This window comes from Vigna unguiculata, chromosome 5 (assembly GCF_004118075.2).
Source record: "Vigna unguiculata cultivar IT97K-499-35 chromosome 5, ASM411807v1, whole genome shotgun sequence".
NCBI classification, from domain to species: domain Eukaryota; kingdom Viridiplantae; phylum Streptophyta; class Magnoliopsida; order Fabales; family Fabaceae; genus Vigna; species Vigna unguiculata.
The window spans coordinates 28,844,663-28,866,453 of NC_040283.1; the positions used below are offsets into that span (position 1 = coordinate 28,844,663).

The window sequence follows — 21,791 nt, forward strand, 5'->3', positions numbered from 1 at the left end:
TTCTGCGCCACGTGTCAGCCTCTGATAGGACAGTCAAACTGGTCAACTCTGGTCAACTGGTCAACTGGTCAAAGTCAGCAGTCAACTCTGGTCAAAACTGCAAATATGGTTAAATGAGAGGGGCAGAATTGGAAATTGGACAGAAATTAAGTTGCTAATTAATTAAATAAAAATAAAAGATTTTAGCAACTGACAGATAAAGCCCAAAGTCCAGTGGAAGCCTATATAAAGAGACTTAAGGGAGCAGAAGCGTGGGACTGACAATTGACAGCTTACAGCTTAGACACTTAGAACTCTCTGGTTTTGGCAGATACCGTCTCCACCACATCTCTCGTTCTTTCTTTTATTTTCTTTCTTTCATATCATCATGTATTCCATCAAAGCCATGGAGGGCTAAGCTTTTAGGGTTGATTCCACTGTAATTTCTTAAATGGATTCTGAGGTTAGATGAATTTATATGTTTTGTTATATTGATTATTGTTGTGGTTTTATTGTTTATCTATGTCCTTTGCTTCTAAATTGAATAGAAAATAATGATTTTAAATCTATATGCATGCTAATCATATGAGTTAAGAGGTTTTTAAATAAAATTGAGACATTACTTTGATTTTGTTTAGAAACTTTCATTTGATTAAATAAGTTTTTGCCAATAATTGAGACTTTAATTTGATTAGAGGTAATTACTTTAACTAAAATTAGTCAAGACTTTACTTTGATTAATTAAGTTTTCTATTTGGTAAAGAAACAAAGGAATAGACATGATTAGGCATAGTAAAATTAATTGAGACTGTACTTTGATTAAATTTACTATGGACAATCTAACAATTCTCACTTTTAATTGAGACTGTACTTTGATTAAAAGTGAGGATGCCAACAAATGAATTGAGTCTTTACATTGATTTATTTGAAAATCAACAACAATAATTAATTTAATAATAATCTCTAGATAACCAATGAAGAATCTTATTTAGAAAAAGTAGTGGAATTGACCTATTTACGATTACTGCGTTTACAATCTTCCGTGTCATTTTCTTTGCATATCAAAACCCCCTATTTTTATAGTTGCTAGTTTTAATTGCATTTTTAAGAATCAAATATTTGAGATCAATTCCGTATTCGTTGTGAGACGACTCAGGGTTATCTTAACCCTAACTATTTTGTTCACTACAAACTGGCAATACTGAAGTTGCTAAAGTAGTGGTAATTTGATCGCCTAACGACAGCGATATCACTACTAAACACCCAAGCTAATCTACTGCAATTTTGTCCTTATTATAAAGAAACTTAATAGGATAAAATGAAGCAAGAAATCTATGTTACTTGTATGTGAAAGTATATCAAAGAAGGTTGTGCAAATAACGTATTTGTAGAACTATCTCAGTCAAAACATGAGTATGCAATAATCAGAAGGTTTTCAAAGTTAAAAAATCACCAAACTACTCTTTGTATCATTAAACACCCAAGCTACTGCATTTTCCCCTTCATATAAAGAAACTCAATAGGGCAACATGAAGCAGGAAATCTATGTATCTTGTATCTAAATTATATTGAGGTTACCATGAAAGACTAGAAGGTTGTGAAATGACATGTTTGTAGAACTATATCAGTCAAAGCATGAGTAAGTAATGATCAGAAGGTTAAGAGCTTAAAAATCACCAAACTATTATTTGTATCATTAAACACCCAAGCTAATCTAATGCAATTTTTTTTTCATATAAAGAAACTTAATGGGCCAAAATGAAGCAGGAAATCTCTATATATCTGAAATTATATCAAAGCTATCTTAAACAAATTGTCATTGAAGATTGGGTAACCAAAAGCTAGCAACTGAGATCCTTTTATTTTCAGATCCACAACTCGGATTAAACTACTCTCACTATTAGCACACAAATTTGAATTAGGTGCATAAATCTATAAATAGAGATGGAGATAATTAGTAAAGTAATGAAATAATTAGTAATTAGTAAAGTCATTTCCATGAAATCATGATCATGAAATGATAAATGTGGGTGGGAGCAATACATAAACTTCAAACATTAATGAATAAGATTTCTAAAATAAGTCAAATACACAAACTTCAAATCCCAAATCAGGTAAGAACGTAGAGTCCTTCATTCATGTTTTAAATTCAAATTTCAAATTCAAAAAACAAATGAAATGGAGATTTTTAACAATTCATTACCCAAACGGAGTAAGGCATGCATGACAAGAGATTCACAAGAAAAATATTTATCATAATTTTTTTCCCAAAATAGAGAAGCAACATAAAGTTAAAACCCTAAATAAAATCAAAACATGTGAAAGATATGCATTGGCACAAATCTCATAAAAGTTTCTAAATTTTTGAGATAGTATTTGGGTCAAAACATAAAACCTATTCAATATACACAAAATGATCATATTTAACACAATCTTTGAAGAAGAAATGACAATTGTGCCTGGTTGGCTACAGTTGCATGACAAGGCAAGGAAAGATTAGTGTTGCTTTGAAGACAGAGTATTGAACATTAGAACAAATGAGAGAGAAATAAAGAATGGAGAGGGCATGACTAAGAGAAAAGAAAAGAAGGTAAAGATCATAAGGTTTCTGTAAAATAGCATCGCAAAAATCGTAAGGGAGATAAAGAAAAGAAAGCATGAGACGTGTGTGAGAAGCATATGTGTGCCACACATTGATATTTTAAGTAGAAAGTCATAAACCATGCTTGTTTTCCTCTTTCAAGTTAAGTTTTTGAATTACGGATTGTACAATCCAGAATGTAATTTGCATTACAGGTTGTACAATCCTGATGAAGGCATGGCCACCGCATCAAACATCATGGAAGCCATCCCAAGGAGAGTAACAAGAAGCGTGACAAAAAAGGAGGCTTTTCAATCTCTATCTTTATTTAGCATTTCATAAGTTTGATTTCCATGAAGTTGGCTTAGTTAACAATTCTTAGTTGACTTATTGATCTTGACCTATGGTTGACTTGTTAACTTAAGATTAACTTATGCCAATATGCTAATCCATAAGTACTTGCTTTGTAGGACAATTAAAGATGACAAAGGAGGTGGCACAAATGGGAGCTTAGGTGGCGCAAAGGAAGCACATGTGGAAGAAAGAGAATGAGTTAGGCATTCTAGAAACACCTAGAATGAGGGGCCACATGAGTTGGTCAAGAATCCACCTTGAATAATTCTAGAAACATCTAGAACGTGACCACACTTGCCTTGGCCGAGAATCACCTATGGAGACCGTGATGATGCACCATTTAACCTACCTTCTAGAATGTAGGGTTTCTTATTTACTTTGTAGCTCTTTTGAAACTCATGTGTTTTTCTTAGAGGCCCCTAAACACCTCTATATAAGGGGCCCTCTACTACTTGTAAAAGATTTTATCATTTTGGAATTTATATACACCTTTGTGTTCAACCTTTTGAGAGTATCCTCCTTTGGGAGTGAGACTTTTAAGCCTTATCTTGAGCTACACTCAAGTGGCGGCACCTTCCACTCATCTTCAAGGTTTCATGGCTTTTGCCTAGCCTTGTAATGGCATGCTTCTCAATTCTTTCATTTCTTCATTTTCATGCTTTGTTTATGTAACGTCCCTACTGGAAATTACTTAATTAAAATAAATAAATAAGAAATGAAGATCAAACGACAAAATTTTATTATTCCCAAACACGGGAAAATTTAAAACATTATTCAATGTGCCAAAATTCGATTAAAGCTAAAGTAATAATCTTATTACAATATCCAAAATCCGACAAAATAGAAGAAAACATAATTTATTTCCTAGCGCAAGTCCCCAAGCTAGCCCTATCTCCATCTCTATGCATCGCCAGCATCACCTGTAATATCATCTGCTCCCATGTAATGAATCACACGATCATCGCCAAACACAAACAGAAAGGGTGAGCTCATAATGAAAATAACATATATTAATAATATCAATTACCCAACTAATTTAGTCTAGTTAGTTCTTGACCAAGACCTTAATGCCCCAAGACTTTTCAACCTTCCAATCACACAAATAGTTAGTCTTCGATTCAGGATTTATGATGCTCACACAAACCTACCCACTCGTGGTCCTACCTCTACGTAGTCCTGCTCTACAAACCTTCCCGCTCGTAGTCCTGCTCTACGGACCTGCCTGCCCTAGTCCAACACACGTGATCCACCAGCTACGTACTTCCCCGCACGTAGCATCTCTCAAGTGTGAGCAAGGAACATATGAACCTACCTCACTCGTATCTCCACACAAGAGTAACAGGATATGAACCTCCCCGCTCATACCATCACGTGTTCACCACCATCCATGAACCTACCCGCTCATGACACAACATCTCCTGATCCAAGAATAGCATCACTGCATATAACAACTCACGCTTATCAGGTACCTGTAACTTTAATGCCTAGCGCAGCCTAAGCGCCGCCAAGCGACATCTACGTAGACCGCCTGGCGGAACACCCCTTGCCACCAAGCGCCAGCCTCTCGTAGACCCACTATTGTAGGGTCTATCGCCTGGTGGATCACACCTTGCCGCTAGGCGCCACGCAGTGCAGGAACATCTATGCTGCCCCTATAGCCTAGCGCACACACCCAGGCCCCCAAGCGTCATACCAGTAGTGCATTTCTACTGGTTTTGGCACCCAGATTAAGTCATTCCTTAATCCAAAACACTACCAAAGGCATCACTACACCCTCAATTATCAGGACATCATACCTAATCACCCAGTCATACCTTAATCAATTCAATTTCCTAATACTCATATTCATAGGTTCCTGGATTCTAGGCACGTGATTCATCAAGTCCTCTAATCTTGGCAGATGACTTAATCAAGCTTAAGAAAAGAGTTACTAAACCAATATCCTAAAATTAGGCAACCTACTTTTACTATACTGTAATTAATGCCAACTCTATTTATTCAATTCTCTTCTCATTAAGCTGCACAATTTTAAGATTGATTCTTCAACTCACTAAGGCTTGACTATCACGAAGAGCACCAATCCTAAAGAAAACTACGCATTCCAGCACTTAGAATTTTATTAGGATTAGCATTTCCTTCCTTTCACTATCCTTCTTACACCACTCATAAACATAAAACACATCATCACTTCCCCCCCACTAGTCTCATTCTCTAATGATATACGTATATTATCCCTTCCCATTTCATCACCTAATTTTATTTTAACATCCACATCCATGGTTTTCTTCCCTCTTTTCCAAACCATTCCAGTTTGCAAAACTGCACTTGCTCCTCGTCGTCACCTGGCGGCAAATAGGGTGCCGCCACGCAGTGTATTAGAACCAAATAGAACCTCCTATCTCTGTACCTGTAAGTAACCAAGGCCCTATTCCAGAATATTTTCCAATTGCTAAAAGAACCACAACACTCCATATCGCATGCGCTTCATTAAAATTTCCTTCCCAAATTTTAATTATTAATGTTCATCAACCCTTACTCTTTGGAATTGGATTCCAATCACTCTTTTTAAAATTCCTAACATGTATTCATGCTTCATCATTTACAATTTTCCCAAAGAGTCAACACATACACAATGACTTCAGCACAAAACACAACAAAACGAACCCAGACAACGCAGCACCGCCTGGCGGTATTTCCTCGCCGTCAAGCAGTTCATATCAAGACCTAGAAAACTGGGCAAAAATTGGTGTGTCGCCTGGCGGCACCTTTATGCCTGCCAGGCGATTTCTGGACAAAAACCAATAATTTACGAGAAACAACGTAATTAGGGAAGGGGTTCGTACAATTCAGTTTATACAAGTCACAATACATCCTGCACCAATCAAAACAGGTCCCCTTACATTTAAAGTATGATTATCATGTTCCCATATTTGCCAAAACCCTTCATGATCATGCAACATTCGGTCATAGTGATATCATCAATAGTGGCCTTTTTCACACACTTATAATATCACACATTCGAGCTAACATATATAGGTTCATATATTCAACATGGCTCAACAAGCACTACTAAAAACATATTCATCAATCACACATCTATATTACATATATATATATATATATATATATATATATATATATATATATATATATATTCACCAATCAAGGTCATACCAACACTTAAGCACACTTAATCATCCATTAATAATCATACTATTAGGGAATTAAAACAACCAGTCATGAGTGATGTATATCTCTAGCTGCAGACATCCAATTCAAATCTCCACCGTTCAAAGTGAAGAACAACATGTTATGAATCTCTTATCAAAATTTCACTTAAATAGAACAGTTAACGAATCAGGAAACGCAGTTTTACGAAAACTGCGCAAACTGGAAAAATTTGTGGCGCCTAACGCCCAGAAAATCAGAGCTTGGCGCCTGGCGGTATGAAACATGCGCCTGGCGGTCCCTGCTGTGCAAAAAGTAAAAAAATAGCATTTTCTGCACAATATTCACGTCGCCTGGCGGAGTCACCCTTGCCGTCAGGCGGTTCATCACAAAAAACCCAGAATTGGGTTAACTCTCATGCGTCGCCTGGCGGTATATTTGACACCGCCAGGCGGTTTCTGGAAATTTTCTAGAAACGCGAAAACAACAGGCTTTTGATCAAGCAGAGCATCATATTCAAACATTACAACACGATAATAATCACAGATAGTTCATACACATAAAGGAACTCCCCTAACCTAGAACCCTTGCTCCCAAATGGTTTTCCCAAGCCTTTCTTTCAAGAGGTCCAAGAACATTCCTCTCCTCTACCAAAATTCTCAGCTTCCACTCTTCCAAAAGCACGTTTTGATGTCTCTGAACCCTCTCCCGTCAACACCACGAAAATGCAGTCCAAATTCCCCCTCTAATTCTCTTCTCTCTCAAAGTTAATGTCTCCCTTAATCACCCTTTGATGAAGGATTGACCCCAACCAAGGATGGAGGCACATGCTTAAGAAGACTAAGCATGTTTAGAAAGGAAGTTCACTAATCCTTCATCCCTTTCATTTGTGTTTGTTATTTTTGATTCCCTAAGTTGACTTAGTTGAATCAACTTTAGTTGACTTGTTGACCTTTGACTAGGTTTGACTTGTTGACTATAGTTGACTTGACTTAAGCCAACATTCTAATCTATGTTTATTTGCTTTGTAGGTTAATTAGGAGTAAGAAAGAAATGCTAGATGGCGCATGGTGATTGGGGAGCATAAATGGTGTGGATGAGAGAGTAAAGCATAAAGTAAATGGCATAAAATAAGTGTACCTATGTGCCTTTGGTCTCCTTTGTTTTTAGCACACTTTGGTCACTTTTTGGATACATATGAAACACATTCTTTGTCTCCTTTTGTGCTAGAACGAAATTAGCCTTGCACACACCATAGTTAGCTCTTTTGTCTCTCATTTTTGTAACCTTATTTGACCTAGTTTCTAGAAGCTAGAGTTAGGTTTTTGTAGAGACATCCTTAGGTATATTTTATTTGCTTAGAGGCCCCTAAACTCTTCTATATAAGGGGTGCTCCTAGACATGTAAAAGGCTTGAACATTTTGAAGTAAAAACACTCTTGTGTCTCAACCATTTGTGAGGGTCTCCTCCCTAGGGAGTGAATACTTTTAAGCCTTATCTTGCATAGCAAGTGGCGGCACACATCCACTCATCTTCAAGGTTGCCATGGCTTCTAGCCTAGCCTTGTAGTGGCGTGCTTCTCACATTTTTACCATTTCTTTCCTTTTCATTTTATGTTTTCTTCTTCCTTTAATTGTTCTTGATTTTCTATGGTTTATGTGCTTTCCATTTCCTTTTTTTTTTTGAATCAATCCATCATCTTCTTCTCTTGAGCTTTGTGACAGGAACCTTCACATCTAGATAGCATGCTATCTTAATGTCTAGTGGAGATTTCACTTAACTTTCTTAATCAACTCACACCATATTCAATAATCTTAAAAAGAAACAAGATAATCCTTCATCATTTGGTATCTAGAGCCTAGGTTATCTTGAATATTGTGTTTTTCATGTGCTAACATTGTCTTGTTGTAGCTATCTTTGTATGGTTCGAATCCACTTCCATTACACACAAAAAATAGTGTTGGCAAAAAACTTGACGAATTTAAAACATTAAACTGCACCAGCTCAGCGGTCCAAAAATTACTTTTTTGGGTCAAAAGAAAGCTCTTTGAGTCTAGTTTCCAGAAAAAAAAGAACCAACGCATTTGGAGTTCTGTGGAGAAAGGTATGATCAAATTAGTGAGCAAATGTCAAATCTGCCAAGAATACGTGAATCAGCATTTTCACGTTTTGTTGTGGCAGTTTGACTACGGTTTTTGCACCTCTTTAAGCTCCTAAATGTGGTTGGATAACATGTCTTTGGATGCTTAGTCTTTGAGCCTCAAATCCATGAGTTTAAATGCATGATAGCTACATGTTTGTGTCTTTATGTATGTCATGTTAAGTCTTTAAATGTGCCTAACTTTTGCTTGAGTCATATGTCATATGTTAACTTGAAGTTTTCTTATTCTTGTTTTTCCAAGTATTTGAATCTTGCTTTCACTTTATGTCTTGCTTGATGTAAGCTCCATGAAATTGATTTTGGTCTAAAACTTGAGGAACTAAGTGTCCAAGCCACCTAAAACTCTTTCTCACCATTTTATGAAACTAGTTGTGGAAAGAAGAAAATTTTGCACCAATTTTTGCCTAAAAACCGAGAGCAACCTTGCTCCTTGGTGAACTAAAAGTGTGTTTTTCACTAGGTGTTATGCTACTAGTTTTCATACTTGAGAATTTGGTGATATTGGCTAATTGGTTCCATATTTTAACTTGGTTATGATCTTTCTTGGTGTATGCATGATTTAAGACTTGAAGATGCTTGTCAAGTACTTTCCATAGAGTCTTTAAAATGTGTTTTTTCTTGTTTTAGTCTTGTTAAAAGTTTTGTCTCAAACTTTTCTTTTTTAGAGTTTAGCTTTCTTGTTTTTGTGCTTTTCTTGCTTGTCACTAGGTGTTCTTTGTTTTGTTTTACTAGTTTTCTTTTCTTGAAACTCTTAGGGTGTTCTGGCCAAATCACTTGTCTTGCATTTGAAAGGTTTTGCACAAGGTTTTAAAAGTGTTTTCTTCAATCCTTTGATGGATTTTGAGTGTTAGCCTTGCCTTGTTACTTAGGGAGTGTGATCTAAACACTTGGGTTGCATTTTGGGTTGGAATTGGTCTCGGTTTTCATGTTGTCTAACCCCTAATTCATTTATTTTGTCTTAGCTTTGAGTGTTTTGTTGTAGGAATCATGGAAAGTTCATCAAATGCACCTACTCCAAACAAAAATAATACATTGATGAGATTGCTTCGGGATTTGGAGTTGTCTAGGAAGGAGTCCTTTGAACAATTGAGAAAGGACAAGGAGCAAAGTGACCTAAGAATCCAAGAGCACATTCAAAGGCTTGAAGCTAGGGAGCAAGAAAGAGAGGCTAGGAAAAGAGGGCATTCTAGGCACAACCCATTACAAGAGAAGCAAACTCCAAAGATTCCTAAGTTCAAAGGAGAAAATGACCCAAACATCTACATTGAGTGGGAACAAAAAGTGGACCAAATTTTTACCATTCATGTAGTTAGTGATCAAAAGCAAGTAGATTTGGTAGTCTTAGAGTTTGAGGATTATGCCATGACTTGGTGGCATCAATTATGTATGGACAATATTAACCAAGAGTCACTCGCGACTTCGCGACTTCTTGGAGGGACCTTAAAAATTTGATGCGCGCTAGATTTGTTCCTTCCTACTATAGGAGGGAGACTCTTTTGAAGCTCCAAAGGCTTCAACAAGGGTCCATGTGTGTGGATGAATATTACAAGTTGGTGGAGTCCATGCTTCTAAAAGTAGGACTCCAATTTGAAAGTGAAGAGGAAAATATAGCTAGATTTGTGAATGGGTTAAGGAGGCACATACAAGATTTAGTAGAGTTATATGAGTACTCCTCTCTTGACAAAGTTTTACATTTGACCACCAAAGTTGAAACTCAATTGCAAAAGAAAAAATAGGCCAACAGGAGTGGTTCATACAATGACTACTATTCTAGTACTTGAAAAGATAAAAAAAGAAAACATGATAAATCACCACCCAAGAGTTCCTAAGACCCACCTCCTAGGACTAATTCGTTTAGGCCTTCTAATGAAACTCCTAAAGGTACAAGGACAAGTTCTATGAAATTTTTTAAGTGTTTGGGATATGGGCACATAGCTTCAAATTGTCCTACCAAAAGAACCATGGCCTTAAACCTTAAAAAAGAAGTAGAGAGTGAACATTTTTCTCCCCCTTCCCCCCAAAAGTAATTCTTCCCACACTTCTTCTTCATGTGAAAGGATTAAACCCCTTGAAGTTGGATTGTTAATGATAAGGCACCAACTAAGACAAGTTTCCAAGGAACTTGACCCTTCTCAAAGACAAAACCTTTTTCATTCAAGGTGTCATATCAATGACAAACTATGTCTCCTCCTCATAGATAATGGAAGTTGTGTAAATGTGGCTAGCACAAGGATTATGGAAAATCTTGGCTTGAAAACTATCCCTCATGCCAAGCCCTACAAGCTATCATGGCTTAAAAAAGAAGACATTAAAGTAACTCAACAAGTCCTCATTATCTTTTCAATTGGAAATTTTAAAGATGAGGTGTTATGTGATGTTGTGCCTATGGAAGCAACACATATTTTGCTAGGAAGGCCATGGCAATTTAATAGAAAAGTCTTTTATGATGGCCATGCTAACACCTATGCTTTCTCCTTCCAAGGCAAGAAGTTCACACTCCTACCTCTCTCACCCAATCAAGCAAATGAGGACCAAAATAAAGTGAAAGATAAGGGAAAAGATGAAAAAGAAAAAGAGCAAGTTACCTACAAAGTGTTACTTGCCTCCAAAAAAATATTTCCAAAGCAAGATGGACATCACCATTCTTCCTTCTCTTGCAAGGCTCAAAAGGAAGACCCAATGCGCAAGCATGAGAGCAAGAATGGTCTAGAAAAGAGGGATGGCCTAACCAAAGCTAGGGGTAGTACCCTTAGAAAGGATGGAACAAGAGCTCATAAAAGGAGGCGCAAAACCTCCCCTAAATCAAGTCAAGCTCCATCTACAAAGGCTTAAAGAATTTGTGGTCAAATTCTCTCCAAGAAGGGGAGGATGATGAAGGATTGACCCCAACCAAGGATGGAGGCACATGCTTAAGAAGACTAAGCATGTTTAAAAAGAAAGTTCACTAATCCTTCATCCCTTTCATTTGTGTTTGTTATTTTTGATTTCCTAAGTTGACTTAGTTGAATCAACTTTAGTTGACTTGTTGACCTTTGACTAGGTTTGACTTGTTGACTATAGTTGACTTGACTTAAGCCAACATGCTAATCTATGTTTATTTGCTTTGTAGGTTAATTAGGAGTAAGAAAGAAATGCTAGGTGGCACATGGTGATTGGGGAGCATAAATGATGTGGATGAGAGAGTAAAGCAAAGGCATAAAGCATAAAGAAAAAGGCATAAAACAAGTGTACCTATGTACCTTTGGACTCCTTTGTTTTTAGCACATTTTGGCCACTTTTTGGAGACATATGAGACACATTCTTTGTCTCCTTTTATGCTAGAACGAAATTAGCCTTGCACACACCATAGTTGGCTCTTTTGTCTCTCATTTTTGTAACCTTATTTGACCTAGTTTCTAGAAGCTAGAGTTAGGTTTTTGTAAAGACATCCTTAGGTATCTTTTATTTGCTTATAGGCCCCTAAACTCTTCTATATAAGGGGTGCTCCTAGACATGTAAAAGGGTTGAACATTTTGAAGTAAAAATACTCTTGTGTCTCAACCATTTGTGAGAGTTTCCTCCCTAGGGAGTGAATACTTTTAAGCCTTATCTTGCATAGCAAGTGGCGGCACACATCCACTCATCTTCAAGGTTGTCATGGCTTCTATCCTAACCTTGTAGTGGCGTGCTTCTCACATTTTTACCATTTCTTTCCTTTACATTTTATGTTTTCTTCTTCCTTTAATTGTTCTTGGTTTTCTATGGTTTATGTGCTTTCCATTTCCTTTTTGTTTGAATCAATCCATCATCTTCTTCTCTTGAGCTTTGTGAAAGGAACCTTCACATCTAGATAGCATGCTATGTTAATGTCTAGTGGGGATTTCACTTAGCTTTCTTAATCAACTGATGAAGGATTATCTTGTTCCTTTTTAAGATTATTGAATATGTTGTGAGTTTATCTGATGAAGGATTTCACTTAGTTTTGATTTGAAGTTGAAGGGTTAAAGGAAATCCTAGCAGACCTAGCAGCCATAGAGGAGTGCGAAATTTAGTAGGAAATTGAGAGTGTCAGTAGATCTTTGAGGTTGGATTGAGAGAAGCAAAGGAAAAAGCACAAAATCACTCAAGGGAAGTTTTAATCCAGGTTAGGGGAGTTCTATCTTGTGTTGTATGTCTAATATATGAATTCGTGTTATAATTGATAAATGAGATGTGATTATTGCATTTTTGTTGAATTTTATCGCGTTTCTGGAAAATTCCAAAAACCGCCTGGCGGCTAAGTGCTGCCCGCCAAGCGACACGATTTGGCTTGTCCAATTCTCGCGGGTTTTGGGTGTTTCAGTGATGCTGGAACGTTTTGGGTTAATTTATATGATGTGTGTATGATTCAAGTGTTGTGTGATTACCTGTAATTGCGTAATTGGTGGAAGATTTCATGAACTGCACCTGAAATTGGGATTTTTGGGTTCAGTTTGGGTTTGGGCATGAACGTCATATGTGATGATTGTGAGTGGTGTACTATTTTCGTGTAATTGATGATAACATGATTGTATTATGAATCTTGGATGTGGGGTGTGTGAAATTACATCAGCCTGAGGGTGAACTGTGAAACAGTAGGGTTGGTGAGTCACACCGAATGCGAGAGGAATCTGGGCAGAACCCAGTTTTTCACGCACCGCCTGGCGGCACTAAGGCTACCGCCAGGCGACCCGTTAGAATAGTAACAACTGTGATTAGTTGGTGTTCTCGTTGTGGGGTATTGGATGGGGTCATCTTCAAAAGAGTTTTAATATGTAATAGACTGGGATTATAGTATCTAAGTTTTTAACTAATAAAAGTGGGATTAATGTGGGAATTGGGTGTTTTCTGCATATTGGTTGCTGCAGTGACAGTTTGGGAAATCCAAGTATAGGTGCAACACTAAACAAATTGGGGTGGCATGACTAATATTAATACTAGACTGTAAAATTACAGAACCGGGAGTATATTGACTGTGGAAATAGGTTTAAGGTAATAAATGATGATAAGGATGTGTGTAGGATATCATTGAATTGGTACGAATTGTGTATGTTGTTGTAATTTGGGTATGGTATTTTAAATTGAATAACTAGTGTTGTGGTAAATGATGGGTTTAATATTGATCTTTGGTGGTTGTTCTTTAGTGAATCAAGTGAGGCATGTTAAAGCATGATAATAATTGATTTGGATATGAGCTAATTATACATATTGAATTCTGGTTATGGTGTTATGTCTTAAATACTATGATTGATGTGTGAAATTGGTATTGCAAGTTTGAGGCCCTTAAGACAAGTAAAAAGTGCCAAAATCCAGTAGCATTGCACTACTGGTATGGCGCCTGGCGGTGCGGGGCGAGCCGCCAGGCGATAGAGTTCAAAAAGTGGCAATGGCCACTATCTGCGCTAGGCGCCTGGTGGTAAGGTTGAGTCTGCCAAGCGGTGACGGAGCTGTGTGGCTCTTGTTTGGCTTCTGGTGCCTGGCGGTAGGGGTTTGGCCGCCGAGCGATTTTTTCCAGTTTTCGCCTAGCAGGGTCTAGGCGGCGCCACGCATTCTACTTGTTGTGGAAGTGGTTGTTGCTTGGATCAGTGGACTTGAAGGACAAAGTTCACTTACCTTCGTGTTTGGGCTTGATGGACTAAGTCCAATAGGGGTCTAGGATGTGCTTGGTGGTGGGACGCATGATGAGCATGGAACTGGTTAGTTCCTGTCGGCTACTAAGTATCGAGGAGTCCTTAGTATGGGGATAACATGCGTCGGACGCACGATGGGCAAGGAACAGTTATGTTCCCGTTGGCTGCTACTGGGCGAGGAGCCCATAGTATGGTGATTGCATGTGTGCCAGGGTCCAAGCGAGGAAGGCTTTGATGTTTTACTACAGGCGAGGAGTTTGTAGCGCAGGACTACGAGCGGGATAGGCTCGTAGGATTGGACCACGAAAGGGTTAGTTTCGTGGAAGCATAGTGAAGTCCTAGGACCTAGATTCATGCATATGACTCATGAATGACTATGATATCAGGGATGGGTAATTTGAAAATAATGAAATATTTTCATAATGTTATTTTCTTTGGGATGGGTGTCATATTTTATTTTTTTTATATATGTGCATAGCTCACCCTATCTGTTTGTGCGTGGCGATGATCGAATAACTTGTTATCTGGGAGCAGATAATTTGACAGGTGAGCCAGGAGACGCTTGAGTTCAGAGAGCGTGATTATATGGGAATTTGAAGACTTTAATCTTTTGATATTTTCATGTTTTTGAACATTGTCATTTAGTTATTTTATGGTTTGTAATAAATTTTAATCGCGAATATTTGTGATGTATGCGATTCCATAGTTTTAATTTTCCCACGTTTTTGGGAAATGTACTGTTATAAATGAGGTTTGACAGATAATAGTTTGTTATTTACTTTATTATATTTATTTTAAAATTAATATTCCTTAGGGGTGTTACATTACCTAACATGCTAACACCAACATGTTGGTTGAAACTTTTATTTCTTCTCACATGGTTGCACCATTGATCCTCTTCACCTACTGTCGCAATCGGAATCGCAACGGGACGACAAACCAAAAAGAATTTTAAAAAGAGATTTGGAGTCACCACCATAGTTATTTATGGAAAACTATGAAAAACCATAAAAATAAAACAAGTCTGCGAAAAACCAAATTTTTGGATTCGAGAGTCAGTTATGCGTAGGGAAGGTGTTATCACCTTACAATGCCCGCTCAAAGGTGGTACCCTTAATTAAACATGCAAAGTTGATGTGGTTTTCAAAACATTAATTTTCCCCAAAAATAATGAGACAAATAATACTAAAAAGAAACAAAAATATTTTTTAATTTTTTGGGCCCGACAAGGATTGACCTTGGTCCTATGTATTCTCATTCAAAATGAGAAATCAGGGTTACGTAGTTCTTGGAAAGATATTTGAAAAACAATTGAGAAAATGATTTGATTTTATGGAGGTGAACCTGACAAGGGTTGGCCTTGCTCCTACGTATCTCGAAGTGAAGAATCAAGGATCACGTAATTCTTAATAGAAACTGTTTGTTTGAAAATATTGATATTTTTATATTTTGAAATATTTATATTTTTTGGTATTTCTAAATTATTTGAAAAATAGTGTCATACGACGCGAGGGACTAGACAGACACTAGAGGATAAAGAAACATTTTTCCTTTTTTAGATCTTTTATATTTTTGTGAATTTTCATCATTTTAAATATTTTTGGGTTTTTTAGAAGAAAACATATGTACAAAAAGATGGGACAAAAATAAAATGAAAGTAAAAAAAATAAAAATAGAAAAGGCATGTAGGGTGTAGACATAAAACACAGTGGGGTGCAATGTGTAAAAATCTGGAAATAGAGTAAATATACAAGAAGGGTGTAAAATGTGAAAATTGGGGTGCAACCGCTTCTTCTTCCTCATCGCCACCGACAACACCAACCTCTTCCACGACCGCAAGGCCCTGCTTGCCAGAGACTACCGTCAATGATTCCAGCCGTCATCGGTCGTCCACTCATCTCCAATCCTCGATTCTCTTCTTCCACGAGAGAGAAAGGTGACATTTTTCTTTCCTCTCTGTTTTGATCTGTATTGTGTTCTGTTGTAGATTGGATGGTGATGGAGGTGAGGATTGTTTATTCTATGAATGGGAATGTTGCGGGATTGGTGATAATTGGAGGAATTGGTGTTTGTGTTGAGCTTTGGGTTGATCACGGTGAAGTGGTAGAATATAATGTTTTGGGATGCAGGTTCTAATGGCCGAGCGAAGTGTTGTGGTGGTAATGGAAAACGTGGTGGAGGGTGTTCGTTATGGGTTCCCGTTTCCTGTGGCTAATTATTGTCGATGGTGAGTTGATGATAATGGTGTAAAATGGAGGTGAGGCAATGACATGTGTGAAGGATGGAGGTGATGATGATTCATGGTGGTGTCGATGGGTTGTCTTTCTAGGTACAAGTCGAAGGGGTGGATAGAGTGAGACCAATTTAATAAGGGAAGAGTTGAATGGTGTCCTTGAGAATGGAACAGGATGGTTTCTTATGGTTGTGAAAGGAATTGGCGATGAGTGTAGGATAATTACTACTTTCTATTAAAGTCGTGTTTGTGTTGTCATCCGCTACTATTAAAAAGCATATTTCGTTTCTAGCATTTGAACAACAAGTAACAACAACGCATACAACACATTTGATTGAATCATAAATCAAATAAAAAAGAGACACAACAAACCCAACATACAATTGCATCACGTTCACTCCAATATTGAAGGATCAATACTTACCTCTCGGAGCTCCTCAGTTCCTTCGTGTTTGTGGACTTGTCTCACTCTTAATTTTCTTTGTCATGACTCGTTCTCTTCTTCAATGTGCTACTCTTCCAACTATCTTCCATGCTCCGATGATTTCTATTTCCTCTTACTTTTGTTCTCTTTGTTTGCCCCCCGCTCCTTTCTCCTTTTTTTGATGTATATACTTATGAGATTTTCCCCTTTTTGTTCATGGCCGAGAGACGTTGAAAGTGGGAAGTGGCGGTTGCTTCCTCCCATTGTTTTATCTGCAGCTGAGCCACTCTTCCCTTTTTCCATCAATCCATATAGATCCAGCTAGCCAGTCACCATAGCATCCTAATCCTTCTGATGCAGTTTTCTTTTTTGTATGATAAAAGTAATAGTAGTTCAGCTAATGCACGAGCAAAAGGCACCAAATGAAGAAAGGAGCTAGTCTACTATGTGCAATGATCTAGACCTTCTTTCTCCTTACCTTTTTTTTCAAATCTCTTTTCTATTTACCTTTTTTGTTTTTTGTTTTTTCTTTACTTTTTTTCAATTTCCTTTTTTTTTCTTTTTTATGAATAATAAAAAGTAAAGATAAATACGAAGAAAATTGAAAATAAAATAAAAATAAATAAAATAAGAATAGGAGAATAAAATAAAACAAAGTAAAGTAAAAAGAGAAAATAATTAAATATATATTATAATTGGGATAAAATTGAGTTTTGACACCTATCTAATATTTTTTAGTTATGCAAGACTCTCTCTTTGCAAGGATCCGTGTTATTAAAGGGTGAGTTTTCTCACCGAAGACTAAAAGCAATTTAAGGCAATAAATGTAGGGAATCCTCATTCTTAAAGATGGGTCAAGAAATAACATAGACAAACCCCTCTTTCCCCTGTTTGCAACTGTAAACTCATAACACAACAACAAATGTGGTTCCTCTAGAATAAGCACATTTTCTTGAGAGCTGAAAAATAAATGTGAAATGACCTGTCCTATTGTGTCAAGGAGAATCACATTAATGCACATGGAATTATGAAGCCTGACAAAATAAATAAATAAATAAATACAGCAAGAAAATTAGATCATGTGTTGGGAAATGTATTATTCAGTTTCAGGGAAGAGATTTGGATATATATATATATATATATATATATATATATATATATATATATATATATATATATATATATATATATATATATATATATATATGAATGTATTCACATTGACCATGTCTAGGTTTCATTTCCCAACATCTACACTTTCACTTTCATTGCCACATCCCCATTATTCAATTTTGGTAGTTTTTCATTTCACGGGAATTGAATTCTGATAGTGAAGTTACGTGCTGCTCTGAAAAGGGAAGTGCTAGAGATAGAAGTGGAGGATCGTAGAGTTAAAATATGAATAAAAGGCCACATGTTTGGCTTGATATTTTTACAATTAATATAATAAATATACTTCTATAGGGGGTGGGGGGTTAAGTTTTTGTTTTTATCAAATTACTACTAATATTCAGAACTTGACAGAAATTAAAAAGAAGCATGCAGTGTCTAAATGAAAGGATTATTAAATAACTGTAGTTTGTTGTGTACTACATTGTAAGTAAAGATAGGAAAAGAATCAAGTACTCCAACTTTGGCTAAAAGGGGTCCACACAAAGACCCTTCAGATGAGTGCATGCAATTTCTCTGAAATTCACTCTTTCCAACCTAACGGTCAAATTTTTTTGGTGGCCATAGATAGATATAAAGCTACCCTCTTTCAAGAATCCTGGGCACAAGTAAGGTATGTTTCCAATACAAGATATAGTGATAGCTCAACTCACACACGCATTTCAGTTAGTAAGTAATCCAATTCTTAATCATGTGATGAGAAGATTTTATTGAAAGTTTAAGTTGGAAAGATCAAAATAAGAAAAATGTGTAAGAAAAGAGAAAAAGTTGGAAAACGCAATAGAAAAGCAAAAGAAAAAGAAAGTGTTGTTTCAGTTCCACTTTGTCATGCAGAAGATCCTCCCTCATTTATTATCAACCTTTGTTTTTTCTTCTCTTCTCTCTCTCTCTCACACACACTGACTGACAGAGAGAAAGTGAGAGATAGAGGCTTGACATGTTCAAAGATTAGTTTTATATGCTTGTATTGTGGAGGTGATAAATGAGATTCCCAAATAAAGAAAACAAAGGCATGGAGAGAGAAAGTGAGAGATTCTCTCAATGCAAGAAGAATTGGAGATCACATGTAGAATATAAAAAACTTTGGGTTGAATGGAGAAAAAAGAGAAAAAGGATCCATATTAAAGAAACCATTTTCACAAGTCAAGATGCAAACGATTTTCCCTTGAAAGAAGGGCAAGCACAAACACACATGATATACCCCCCTTATATTATCCATCATCCTCCACTAAAGTAGCAATTACTAATCAAAATGTAGTTGTTTTGTGACCCCAACTTTTGATTACTTTTCCCTTCCTTTTCATATTCATTTCCTTGGTCGTTAAAATCAAGTAGGGTCAATGTGGTTGGGAGTATATATGTGCAATAATGGAGCTACAATGAAAGAGAAATTTTGTGAAGAGAGTTGACAAGGTGGAATCAATCTAGCAGCTACTTCTCATCTACTCATCTTGCAAGGGATTCTTTTTCTGTCTAATTCATCTCACTTTTTCAAGAAACTTGATAAGGTTGCCATTTGTTTAAACCTCAACTTCTTTGGTTAATTAATTGGGTTAAATTCAATGTTCTCTCACTTTCCGTCTTATTAATGCCCTAGGGCCATACCATAACCATACACACTCCAAGGATAAAAAGAAATTAATTAGAAGAAAAAAAAAAGTTATACTTTTTATCATTTTGAGTATAGTTGTCAAAACGGATGACCCGGTCCGACCCACCACAAGTTGATCATTTAATGAGTCAATTCAATCTGACTCACTTATTAACGAGCCAACAAAATTTGAACCCGACACGACCCACCACGATTTGGTGGGTTAAACAGTTTAGCTTACGGACTCACTTAATTTAAAAAAAAATACAATTTTTTTAATTTTGTTCACTAAAAACTAAATTATAATTCTAATTAAAATCTAAATAAACTTTAATACAAACCAAAATCATAAAAATACAAATTATTTATGTGTTGACTAAAAAGAATAACCTAACCTGACCCAAATACAAAGTTTAACTTAACAAAAAACACTTTATAATCTTTATTTGCGAGTTGATGAGCCAATCCAGCTTATTACGGATTCAACTCAGGTAAACTGAATTTTAAGTGAACCAGATAAAATCAATTCGGATTGAAATTTGTACCCAACCCCAACATGTAATATAGTGGGCTGAATTAATTTGCGGGTTCCGACCCACGGCTCTAAATTTTAGACATGGAAAAAGATGGGCCTCCATATGCAATTATAATTTCTTTTTCCTACCAAAATCTTGATGTAATAATTCATGTTACTTTGTCATCACGTCCCATTCATTTCCATTATTCGTAATTATATAACCAAATTCACGTCCCTATATGTTTTTTGTGCACATTTTCTAATCCAGCGTCGAGCAATAGGGAATATCGAGAACTATAAAAAAAGAAGGGCCAATTTGCCATATATGAACAACGCATTGTTTCTCTGTCTGTACGGCATGCCTGCCTTTTGCAGCTTACTTTCACTTTAAAATAAGGCTATAAGGTTTAAATATTCTGATAAATTTTCAAATAATTAAATCCACTTTAATTATATTTAATAATGACATGATGCATATTTCGTAATGTAAAATTAGGTTTTATTTAAAGGTTGTGCGGTATGCGGGACTTAATAATGATTAGATGCATGTTTTGTCACTTTTAATTAATGATAGCAGTCTCTTCAAAATTTCAAAAACTATCTAAACTAGAAAAGTGGAAATGATGTTAAAACACATTTTATCCTAAACTTGATTACCAATTTAATTAATGCAAATCATACTAAAATTTGCGTGTAAAACTAAATCACCTTGGGGAATCTTTAGTTGGCACTGCCATTAATTTCATTTGCCTTTGTAATTTTTTCTATTGATCTGGGAATATAATTCTGGGGATGCTTCTTGAAGAAGTGATTCATTTATTTGTTAATTTTTCTTTTGTCTCCTTAAAGCAAGCTAGCATGTCCAAGGTTTGGATATGTAAAGAATTTTAAAATGCCTAATGTAAAGAACATGCCACAAAAAATAAAATCTACAACAACATCGTACGCTTTTATTGTGTTTGAGATCATTGTATAGTAAATTGAATACAATTGCAGCTCCTCCTTCACCCATTATGCCACTCATGATAGAAAATAATAATCATAATCATAATAAGAGCATATGAAGATAAATTATTTTAGACAAACTACATCTCCGTGTCTCTTTGATGATATTGACCAACTGATGAGAAAGAAAAGTTTATATTCATTTTCATTTTCTATTAATTTGTATAATAAGTTTCGAAAATAGTGAAATGTTGTTTACTTATTACCATACGAAACCTTTTCAAACAAGACACCATAAAAATACTATAACATTTTTTTATAAATTTTAGTAATTTTTTTTTTTGTGTATTTATGAAGTAGCATCAAGTGCATAATTGTAGAAAGAAAATTATTGCACAATAACTTCTTACTAATCTTTCTATTTATTAAGAATTATTTACTTTTCTAAGACATAAATGTATTTTTTTTATTCAATACTTTATTATTATTTAATATTAAGAGCACATAAATAAATAAAAAATCACATGTTTAAAAGCGATATCTGCCTTAAAGTGACCATAAAGTGTATTTAAATATCATATTGAGACTATACCAAAAGAAAATATCATATTGATCTAGATGGAGCGAAATAATCGATTTATTTAAGATAAATTGATTTCCTTTGAAGGGATACGCTGAATATTTTTGTTATATATATATATATATATATATATATATATTCAAAATATAAAATGTATTTAGCATTAAATAATTAAAAATAATATTAATTTTAAATAAAATGCTAACTAGTGTCTTAAGGGTACTGGTTAAGGAATAATTAATATGTATTGGTACCATCATTTTTATATTAAAAGCTGAAATAATTAAGTACAGTAATTAAAAAAGTATAAATACACATAACAAATTTTATAAAGACAAAAATATTTTTTTAAATTTTTAGACAGTAACTTTCTAGTTGGACTTTGAAATTTTTAAGGTCTCTAATAAAAAGCAAATAAAAAATCAATAAAATCTCCGACTGACACTTTAATTGTTTTTTCT

General features: G+C 35.6%; 1 long non-coding RNA gene across 1 annotated transcript; it reads right to left on the reverse strand.

Moving 5' to 3' along the window:
* Positions 1 to 3,630: 3,630 nt before the first annotated feature.
* On the reverse strand, positions 3,631 to 17,007 carry LOC114185378. The gene is made up of 2 exons (XR_003604787.1): positions 16,528 to 17,007; positions 3,631 to 3,846 (listed from the first exon to the last, which is right to left on the reverse strand). It is a non-coding gene; the product is annotated as an uncharacterized LOC114185378 (long non-coding RNA).
* Between the last annotated feature and the right edge of the window lie 4,784 nt (positions 17,008 to 21,791).